Source organism: Hydractinia symbiolongicarpus, chromosome 4, assembly GCF_029227915.1.
Source record: "Hydractinia symbiolongicarpus strain clone_291-10 chromosome 4, HSymV2.1, whole genome shotgun sequence".
In the NCBI taxonomy this organism is placed as follows: Eukaryota; Metazoa; Cnidaria; class Hydrozoa; order Anthoathecata; family Hydractiniidae; genus Hydractinia; species Hydractinia symbiolongicarpus.
In genome coordinates this window covers 12,677,629-12,689,684 of record NC_079878.1, presented here as the reverse complement: position 1 = coordinate 12,689,684, position 12,056 = coordinate 12,677,629, and positions in this window count along the sequence as shown.

Genomic DNA, 12,056 nt, shown 5'->3' with positions numbered 1-12,056 from the left:
TGGCTATGTTCGAATGATAATTTTGTGGGTGTGACTTTTATCGTCGTTGCAGAAAGATAAAATGACAGGAAAATTCAGTGATGTTGCATGAATGCATTTTTTTGAATTTTTACTTATTTTTCCTTTTTAATCTACTCAATTTTTCTTTCACTATTTTCTCATAATCTCATATCATCTTTCTTAACATTGGTTGTTGTTCGCAACATTCGTACGAACCTTCCACTTCTTGCAAACTGTTAATAACGAAATGTTCGCAGAATGTTCATAAACTTCTATTAGTCTTTGTCCGTTACGGGTCATTTTTATGGTCCAAGAAAAGCTGGTTGGTAAAAAAGCTGGAATAAACAAAAATGTACTATTTATAAATATTTAAAATAGTATCAACAATTAAACGTTATTTCGCTACAAAAATTTTTAAAAACAGTAGTTACGCTATTTTCTGCAGGTGTACTCTAGTAAAAAAAAAAGTTAAAAAAATACTTATTTGTATAATAATTTTTCAGTTAATTGAAGCGTCAGCTAATTGCTTGTTCGCTTTTAAGAAGGTTTCCATGAGACTTTCACTAAAATCGGCCCATGTAATTCAACCTAGCACTTGGTTAGAGGTGCTAAAAAAAACTGATTGACATCATTTTGTGTCGGACATTATTTGTACCATATTTTTTGACATGTTATCTAACATAATAAGAAAAGTTATTCCCATAGAGAATTATTTTCCCCCAAGCACTCCACTCCCTCCTTAACCTACCCCATTCTAAATAGGGTTAGGCGCACCCTTTCTCCCAATATATCTGCCTTTTAATACCTCTTGCGATTAAGTCACAGTACGCGGAATGACTAGAGTATAAGAGAGATAAAATTACTTGACAACAAACAAATCGACCTTATACGCGATTAGGTAACCTTTTGGTGACCTTTCGTTTTTACCTACTGATAAGAGAAAAAATCCATGTTTTGTTATTTATTTGTTTCTAAGGTTTATCTAGTATTCGAGATCTCTGTCATGCACCCGACGTAAATAAGATGCGTCACTTTTTGCTCGTTGTCGTTTGAACATGGAACGATAAATTGTTTACCATGACTTCAGAAAGTAGCTTCGCAGCCTATACCTTCAAGACAGTAACATTAGAACTTTTTAAAAAAATATTTGTTTAAATTTTTTACATCTTGTGCGATGGACTAATTGGCTAATTATCGCTAGTAAGTAACTATACAATCTTTTTAAAATGTTTTTAAAAGGGTTTCACACTTGAAGTAATAATGATGTTATCCCTTATTGCACAATCATGTGACAAAGTATGTCTCATAACAACCACAGCTTGTCAGGGACGAGGGAGATTTTAGAGAGTAATTGAAATTTATAGCAATCACTATATAATCACAAACGCTTAGGTGAAAACGTGAATATCCAACCGCCCAAACAGTGCGTTATCTCCCCAATCTTCATCACATAACTTGGGTTAACCAGGGGCTATGGTAACATTCACTCACATATATTGAATAGCCGCCAAGGAGAATCGAACCCCTGGTCTCCCATTACTAAGCTGCGGCGCCACAAAGCTGCGACGCTACAAAAAGTCTTCCTTAAATAATGAACGCTTCTTAAGTTAAGGCCTCCACCAAACTTATTTCTGTCATTTTTCAATTGAATAACACAGACGTTGAAAGTTAGATTAAATATATATTGTATGTGCGGGTAATACTAAGCTTGTAGAGACACGGGCATGGCTACTTCGAGAATCCTCAACTGGAAGTAACAACAGGGTAGCCGTTTTGAACAGAATACGGCTATTTATGTAAGAGATACCCAAGAAAAACTTCTTGGTATGGCAATGGTACCGCGATCCACTCTTGTCTCCAGAGCTCTTTAATATTAACAGATAAACTTTGAGATAAACCTTAAGGTTTATCTCAAAGGGCTTCGGTGTCGAGAATGAACACGTTGTCAAACAAAGTCTTCTTTGAAAAAACACACAGACGGAATATTTCGATTTAAGCTCTTAAGAAATAAATCTAAGCATTGCAATAATCATATGGAGCGTATAAAAACGATAAAATTATAAATGACCCTCGCTGAACGCGCACATAGCTAACGTACGTCGATGAAAGGTTTACTTCGCAAAATCAACGTGGTGGATAAAATAAAACCGCGTTAATTGATACCGCACCAACTCATTTATTATCTAACGCCCTATTGTGTTTTCATAGTGTGCAAACGAAGCTTAAAATACCAAGATATCTTAGTTAATTTTTCTCAAACTTTATCAAAACTAATATTTTCATCATGTCTCTTCCAGATGAGATTTAACAATATAGTTGAGCTAATTGGACAGGGAACTTTTAGAGGGGGCTAAAAATTGGCTAATTGTGACACAATATATTTGTAGAATCACAAAAACAATAACGTATTGGCCTTGTTTAATATCGGGAAAAAAACAAAACCGAATTAAGTTCAAATTCTCTGTTAAAATATTTAAAAGTTTTTATAAAGCAGATAAGTTATTGTAAATCAGTAGCTGACACAGTTACTGGCATAACAATATGTATTTTCTATGTTACGAGAAGTTTGACTTGCATGATGTTTTTGCAAAAATGGTAAAACGCAGAAAAAAATTTTTTCTCGCAAATTTTGGTTTTGATGAGTGTCGTATGTGGATGTTGTGTGGGTAAAGGGATGTCCTAGGAGACAAGAGCTTCATCAGATGCACATGCCTTGTTCGTTATACCGACTTCTGCTCAGGTAGTGAAATTAATAAAATCAAAGCTATCCGACTAGGTGTTAGCGGTCTGTTATTATGGCGGGTCTGTTTATGATAAATAAGTTACCTATATAATTCTTTCTCGATTTGTTTGTTGGCCATGCAAACTAAGTGCGATGATTAGCGATGTTAAGTAAAGGCGGAAAAACGTGTTTTCTCATTGCTTTAGAAGACTAATGCACGTGACTGTATGGGTAATTATAATTAATCAGTAGGTGAATTGCACCTGTAATGGGAGATTTTAATTAATTGAGAGAACAACTGCGCCTCGAGTGAGTGACGTAATTTACAGTTTGCTAGAAGGCATAGGAGCCGTGCTAGAGACGTAGAACAGGCGCACCTAGGGGTAATAGAAAACTAGGCTAGCGTGTGCAGACAGCGCAAACAATCGATAAAATGGGAACACAAGGATAAGGCGTCACTGTGAACGTGTAAACTGTAAGGCAAAGGTTACTCACGCACCCCACCTCGTCGCTTATACGGACTCTAGAGACGCAGGCCCACCGAAGATTAGCTATGCGAAAGTAAAAGATATACCAATTTTAGTGGGCAATCCAAAGCGCCCGTGGTTCAAGTTAGCTGTATTTGCTGGAGCGGTCTAACATCTGCTACGTAATAAATTAAGCAAACGCACAGGGGTACGCGGACAACGCAGTTTGTTAGAAAATAGCACTAATATCCGGGTTGTGGGCCAAATGTTCAAACGAAGGACCGAGTGAACTGAAATTAAAATAGCTAAAGATTATGTATTAAAAAAATATAGGAGCACTTCTAAGACCACAAATTTAAGTGAAAACATAAGGAGCGGATATGGGAAAAGGATGGAATGACAAAAGTTGCATTGACAGTGTTATATATTGTAGACAACCTCGTTCCCAGGGCATTTTACTTGGTTAATGAAGACTCCGTAATAAGGGCTCAGGGGGGGGGGGGCACAAGATCCTGGGGACGAGGTTGATAATGCAGGGTATAATATGTATTGCGTATAATATGGTAATTCGTTACAAATAAAATAATATTTTATTTGATTCGTACCACGTGGTAGTGGTAATCGTTTGTGAAACGTTATATATCTCAGTGCGTTACTTCAGTAAAACTTCCAAAGTGATCGAGGTTAAGTTAGCATGTTCTTGACATTGCAATATCGCTGTTTCCCAGGAGTTTCATAACGGCTTTTCCTATGATGGTCTTCCTTGGTGTCTTTATAACTTATATGTCAGTGAACTAGCCAAACAAACGTCATTTCCGAATAGTAGGTGATTATATTTATTAATACTAGTCGGTGGCCCGTGGATAAATCCACGGTTTCACCCGTCCTTTATTTACCACATGTTGTGTGTCTCGCTACTGCAGTTACCATTTTGCGTGACAGACAGGCGTAAACGGGTATTATGGTATAGATTTCGTCATAATTTATACATCATTGCCCATTTTTACCAACATCATAGTTGTTTTTTTTTGCATCACAATTTTTTAATTTGATTGGTGTTAGTTACTAAGAAAGTTGTATGTGCCAATGTTGAGGGATCCATATCAGGTATTCCGAGACTAACAACGTGTTAGGATGGAGCTCAAAAAAGAGAGCGGGGAGTTTTCTTACAGAAAATGTGGCAATCTATCATTCTCGTCCTCAATCTTCTTTGAGATTAAACTCAATGAGCTCTGGAGTTGAGAATGGTAGTCTATCTGTCCTACCGTGATAGTTGGTTATGCAAACACAGAGGGATTGGTAACTAGGTGGTTGGTGTTTTGGTAGATAATAAGGACAGTCATGTTCACTTTAAGTCTTGTACTTCTACTTCATTCGAGGTTTGTCATCAAAAGTGGGATCCAGTGTGACCTACGACAAAGATCTTATGTAACCCTACGGTAAGGAACTTATGTGACTCTAGCCTTGACAAGCAAATCCTTAAGTTTTTATGCCGTGTTTGTTAATAATATTTTTTATTTTAATGTACTCCTTGAAATAGTGGCTAAGGGACACTTATTGTCTTTGAGTATTATATGTTTCGGGTGTAACGTACATTCTTTTGTGATAAGTTTTTTGGGGTATCCTCGGTTTTTAAGGACCCATTCCAGATTTTCTTCATATATCATTACCAAGAATCATATCTACGTTGAGCATATGATTCTTGGTGATTAGCATTTTGTATTTAAGTGATTGGGAGTATATAAGGGAGGATTTTCTACATATTGGATGAAAGGGGTGGTAAGAAGAGGCCAAACGTATTAGTGGGTTTAGTGTATCAACTAGAGTAAATTTTTCGATCTTTTCCTACATGGATGTAGGTGTCAAAAAATTAATTTTATTTTAGAATAGGTGAAGTGAATTAACTTTTTCATCGATAAAACGTTTCCATATTATGATAGCCGTGGTAAGGGAAGTATTTTAGTACTTTTATGGTGGCCCATTCAAATACACAAGTAAGGGTGTGCACATTTAGAGCCCATGGCTGTGCCATGGATTTGTTGGTAATATCATCCATGAAAATTAACACAGTTGTTTTAGGACAAAGTCCATTACTATTTTAATAGTGTTTAAAGGTGGAGTTTCTGGTGGAAAGATGTCTTTATTTTTTAATAGAGTTTCTAACAAAACTTCGATGCCTTCATAATTGGGTATGTTGGTGCAGCGTAATACTACATCAACAGATACTAAAATGGCATTTGGAGGAAAAAAAGGAAGTTCTAGAATATTTCTGAGAGTTTAGTGTCCTTTATGCAAAAAGGTAATGACTTCATGATATGATCTATAAATCTCTTAAATAATACCCGTATTTTGCGCGTTCAAAATGGTTGCGCGCAGTGTGTGAATAGTTATGGTTAGTGTTTTGTCGCTCAACAGTCGGTTTAATCTTTCTTCCCATGTCAGGATGAGGTCTTGGTGTGGTAGCTGTTCGTTTGGAGTTTGTTGTCTTGCGTTTTTGTAATATGTGGTTTCGGTCTTGGGAAGGCTGTAATCGTCTAGCTTGTTGTTAAGAATTTATAGTTTCTTAATTTGGACGATGCCCAAATATGCAGACATTTGATAAAAGGTGTAGTAACTGCTTTTCAATCCTTTTTCTCGTGAGTTTTTAAAGAAACACCACAGAACGCTAAAAGGAGCGGGATATGAATGGGATAATAGTATCGGAACCACCATTTACAAGAAAAACGTACCTGTTACTTCTTGCAAATGCACTGTAGTTCCAAAACCTGTCAATGTATATCCGTAAGGATATACATTGACAGGAGACTTTTACTTACATTTCGATGGCTGTAGGTATAAGGAGGTCTTTCAGTACATGCTATCTCGGTGGCTCCGAGGTTGTTGACATGGATGTGAGGTTTGAAATAGTAAATAAGACTCAGGTATTATATGCCTGTACTAGGCTTGAACAAAATAATAAACATTGCATCATGTTGCACATCTAGATGTAGCGCTTTCAATGGCGCAACATTTCAACTTTGTCGCAACTTTGATTGAAATAAAAACACAAACAGAAATAAAAAAAATATACTTTGTGGAATGATTCTCTGTGAAAGTTCGAATGCCTCTATGAAAGCGGTCGCGCTTTTTTGTAAACGACCCTTTGGCCCTTGTGTTTTTCTTTTTATGTCTTTAAAGATGGCGTATTCATCGTAAACAGAAAGTGACTTGTTTTTTTATAATTTTTAACATGTGAACAAAATACAGTCCTCACCCCACAGTTGTAAGGAAAATCGAATGTAGTCTTTAGTACCGGTCAGTCGTGTTGCAAATCCGGGTGGATCGTTGTGCCTTTGCGTAATATTTTTTTTAAGTTATAACGTTCTAGCAACTTCGGTTAATACCGGGCTAAGCCATTGATACTTCGTTATAACTAAAAACATCTTAAAATGTTTTCATCTCACGATATATATTCCTGTAAATTTCTAACAAAAATAGTTGTACTTTAAGATAGAAATCTCAAAAGGTTCATTTCAAAGAGCTCTGGGGTGCATATCACCAAAACAACAAAAAATTAAACACAGGTTATCGAAGCGTTGTTGCATTGACATAACTACTTAACTACTACATAAAGCCCACACGCGCTTACCAAGTTTTTTGCTCTTAAGATAACGAAAAATCAAGATTTTTACATCAACTTAATTTTCAGCATGCTTGTAACTATGCCAATCTTTTATCGAAAACAAAAGGTTCTTTAATTTTTCGCTAATTTTGGCCTTAAAAAAAATTCAGGTGACAAAAACAAAATTTTATTGTCATCATCATGTTCACTATGCTATTTTTTTTCCAGTGTGCTAAATGTTTGGGAAAGCAAAACATTTTTAATTTTTGGCCTAAAAACAGATTTAGGTTACAATTTACAATTTTTTGGTTTAGTGTACCAAATTTTATTGCAAACATACCTAATTTTTGGACCAATTTTGACCTAAACAATTGTCAAAGAATTTGACGTCATCATCATTTTCAGCATGTGTTTTTGTACTAAGCCAATTTCTGTTGAAATTAAAAACGAAAATGTGTGTCTAAGCTGGGAAAGCATTTAGGGTGCATGATACTTGAAAAATGGCGCTCCATGCAAACGAAGGATTTTAAAAGCTAAATCGGGAAAAACGATCTTACCATAACGACAGAAACCTATTTTAATAAATTATTGTCATTGGGCGTGATTTAAAATAAATTGCTGCCATTTATAATTATAAAACGAAATTTGTGTCGACTGCTACTTTCCCCAAAGCCAAGGGTACACGTAACAGATCTGTGCAACAGTTAACATTGCATCACAGCAAGGAAACGTTCGGTAAGTTACTGCATTTTGATTGGCTAGATCCAAAAAAAGTTGTCCCAGAATTGTTTCTGAAAGTGGCTTACCAGTAACATTTTCTCGCTCCTCGCAGCATGGTTTTATAACCGATACAAAATCACATCCATTTGTTTTTTGTTACTGGCAACAAAATTAATATTGTGAGCCACAAAAAAATTGCTGACATTTTAAGGCGATAGAAATTAACGTAAATTATGATGCATGAGACAAATTTTTTTAAACTAGTCGTTAGCCCGTGGAAAAATCCACGGGTTCGCCCGTCCTTTTTATACCGCATTGCGTGCGTTTCGCTACCTGCGCTGCTAAGCTATCATTTTGCGTGACAGACAGACGGACGGACGGACAGACGTATACGGGTATTATAATATAGGTATCAGATGTGTGAGCAAAAAGAATCAATATAGTTAGTATGCGTATAAACGTATAGCTGGTTGGCGCGTTCAAACTCCAGATAATGCTAGCCTAAATGTACGCGGGTATTTATAATTTATCTATAGGAAGTCGCAATAAGTCGGTAAAAATAGTACAACTTCGGATACACGCAGAAAAAGACGACAAATGTTGTTATAAAAAAACCGACGCGGCTTGAGAAATCAAACATTAGATCAAACTTCTGACAAAAGTTAAACTTCTCTTAGCAAAACATCCCCCTTTTACCTGCTTTTGTGGGTAACCGAACCTAAACATACCAGTCTACGGGCACATAAAGTACATGTCACTCTTACGTGCTGATTATACGTATTTTGTACAATATAGACAACAGATTTAAGCCTAAACCTAATGTCACTCTACGGACATATAACGTGTATTAAGCATTAACTAAACGTAATGGGTCACTCGTTTTATAAACGTTTCAAAACATAAACTAAACATTACTCTAAGAACACATAAAAAATCAGCATTCTTATATCTGTTACCTTAAATTATGAAACCATATACAAACAAGATATAAAGGCAATTGGTATAAGGCGAATGAGCAATATTAATTTTTTTTTTCTCTTTTCCTGTCACAGGCATCGTTATTACTGCGTCGCCATCTTACCCGTTATGGTTACTTGTAACCTATTCTTGAGATTAGGTATACAATGTGTTGAGTTTGGACTCAACAACATTACTGTTCTGTGCATACTTCAGTTCTACTTTTTCTAGGCTCATGGCGATAATATATTTCTTTTACAGCGTTATAAAAACCTCCAGTTCCACAATCACTTGTGATTAAATAATTTTACGGACCATACATTTTAGCCACCTTGTACTCTTTAGCAGATAGCAGGCCTTGATTTTCCATAATTTCGGTGTATAGACTTAAGTCGGTGTTGCTTCAGTGCATATGTTGGTAATGTCTAGTTCATGAAGCGACTTTTTTTTATCGGGCTTTAACCATTCCGTATAAACTGCAACCGTTATGTTAAACTTTTCAGAGGTAGCGAATTGGTCAAAGTTTCGTTCTTGCATGATTCACCTCTTTGATCGAAAGCTCGGCAAATATTTTTACCCATTATAAAGAAAAAAAAGTTGACTAATGTACTTCCTAGCTTGCACCATCTGTCACACGACTCATGTGTAAAAAGCTTCCCGCCTGTATGCTTAGGAAAACCCTTGAGATTTTTAAAAACAGATGACTACTGTGATGCCTTGAACCATCGTAAGTCTACCAACTTCGATCCCTGAACCTGTTGTTTTTTTTTTTATATCTGACGGCAAGAAAACCTGTCAATAAGCGCAACGCTGGTGAGAGGCAAAAAGTCTGGGGACGAAGTTTTCAGCCTACATATACCGTTAGAAAAGACGTACACAAAAACCAATCCAGAGCCCAGAGCCTATACCTGATATTATACTCATATTGACACAAAACTTCAATTTTTTAAACCTTTGCTGATATGAAACTTGATTTAGCGGATCATAAACAAACCACTGGTAAATTCAATTAATTTAATCGAGCCTTTTCCTCCCTTCTTGATGGATGCATAATTATTGTCAAATCGTTTTAACTATACTAATCGATTTTAGAGTAAAAATACTTAAATGTGTTATTTAAAGTTGCTTCGCCATTTATTTTAAGGCCATTAACTCATGTCATTGTGGACGTAGAAAATGTAAATGAAAATAAAAAGAAAATGCATATGATGTGTTCTATCTGAAAAAAGGTTGTATGTTAAGTTTGTATTGCAATGGAGAATACTGTATCAAATGTCTAAACGTAGAAAACCCATCACAGGACTGCAATATATTCCCTTATAGAAAGGTAAATCGTGGGTTCAAGTCTAACCGTGGAGAATAACTGCTTTATACAGCATTAAGATATCTACATCACGATTCTTCGACATTTCTTGTCTTCACCAAGTAAATTTTCAAGATCTCTACGTGAACCCCTTATAGAATTCCTTTCGATTCTGCAGGCCACTGCCAAATTATCTTCAGATTTATTGGGGTAAAACATACAAATGGATCACTATTAATTATTGATACGGACTTTCAATTTCATGTGTCTTACATATGCAAGGATGAAAACTTCTCTGCTATTAATTAATGGTGACTTCGATAAAAACAACGACCTATATTTACAACCGGATGTGTCCTAAGTGTGGAGCTGAACTCATCGGACTATACACACACAAAATGTACGAGTAAAAGTCCTTAGAAGGCTTCTTCCAGGGGGTTTAAGGAAGTCGCTTTGCAGCTCCGTCATGTAGGCAAACATAAGGGGTGTGAACCGTTTCAACTCCCAATCAAATTATCAACACGGAGGAAAGACGCGTCAACGAGTTTTTTTAAGCATGTTAGGCATAACTACAGCTTTTGTTACCCCAATAAGCATTACTGAATCTCGCAATGTCCCAATTTATGCTTGTACCTTTGTCTTTTATTTAGAGCAAAAAATTACTATTCACAGCCCTCATAAAATCATTGAGCTCAACACCCAAATTACAAACGAGATACTCTAGAAATCTTCTAAAATCTCTTAAATTAGTTACACAGAGACCTTTTCTACAGGAAAGAAGCTCTTGCACCTTTAGCAGAACCTTTAATGACTGCTAACAGTTAAAAGGGATCTTCAATTGATGCTACTGTAACTCCAAGGTAATCCCTGTTTTTTAAGCCGAAATTTATTCTTTCCAATAAGCCGTCTTTTGATGAGAATTTCCTTTATCAACCAACCTGCCTTTGAGATATTGAGTAAAGCAACTCATCCGCTATTATTACCGTTTCACTTGCTTTGTCTATTCTTTCTAATTCAGCTTATGCACAAAATATGTCTCTATTCTAAATGTTGAGCTCTGTATTGTTTGCTTCCCTGTGATGTCTTTTTGTTCACAAGTCTTTTTACTTTTGCTTCGGGCTTGTAACTGTCTAGATGGTGAAACATCAGGTTAAAACCGCGTTATAATACAAGCTGTTTTGTCTGTGAGCCAATTTGAAAACCGAGGGTTTTGTGATCGAAAACGGTAATGTTACAAGTACAATCAGGACCAAATAAGAACTTTACGTTAATGTCATAAAGCCTTAATCTGATGCTATTTTTTCTTTGAAGCTTAATGACTACAACATCTTCGTTGTCTAACATGTACGGTGCCTTCTCAATTTTTAGCATAAGCATGAACATATTTCAGATTGCATTAATACCCATAAAGGCAAGATCAAGATAGGTGAAAGAACAGACCATGCAAGAAAGGCGTAGGTAACGATGTTCGTCAAGGAAACATTTGTCATCTCGATTTCAAGGATATTCGAGCTTGTTCGAGACCTATCGTGTTACCAGCCTGGATTGCATAACAGGTTTTAGTTTTATAAAATTGAAAAAACATTTCGGCAAATTATTTGTATGCATAAGCTTTTCATTTTATTTAAAACATCTTCAGTCCAGTATAATATTTACAAGTAAAACGTTTAAAAAAGACTTTATATAAAAAGTTAGTTGAAAAACCAGAGAAAATTGCATCAACGCCCATGAGAGCGATCATGTCATTGTTGCATTTCTCCCTATGTAAATCTATTTCTAAAAAGTTGTATTGTTAAGGGACGGTCTTTTAGTAGCGATTATCGATGCTTCGAGATTTCTTCTTTCGCGATAATTCTTTGGTGCAGATGAGAGAATACTCCAAACGAACTTGTGATCATTGTTCTCTTGTAAATGTTTTGATGGCTCAGATTTGCCCTTTAACGAGTCGTGTTCGGCCCATCTTATTTCTACGTTTCTGACTGTCTTCCCGACATAGGTCTCACCACAGCTACATTTCCTGAAATATATTTTACACGAGGGATGAGGATTCGTACTTTTGACTTTAAACAAACTTCTAACCTTTCTTGTGTGCCATTTAATTAAGAGACTGAATTTATCATTAGTAAAAGCATGAAACCTAAAAGCCAAATGGAAGTGAACGCATACTATTTACACAAACCTATTCATAGATATCCCTAGAATTTACTAGTATGAAACTAGCATGGTAGACTAGTATGGTAGGCGTATACGCAAAGTGCAGAAGCAACAGAGTTTAAATAAATGTTT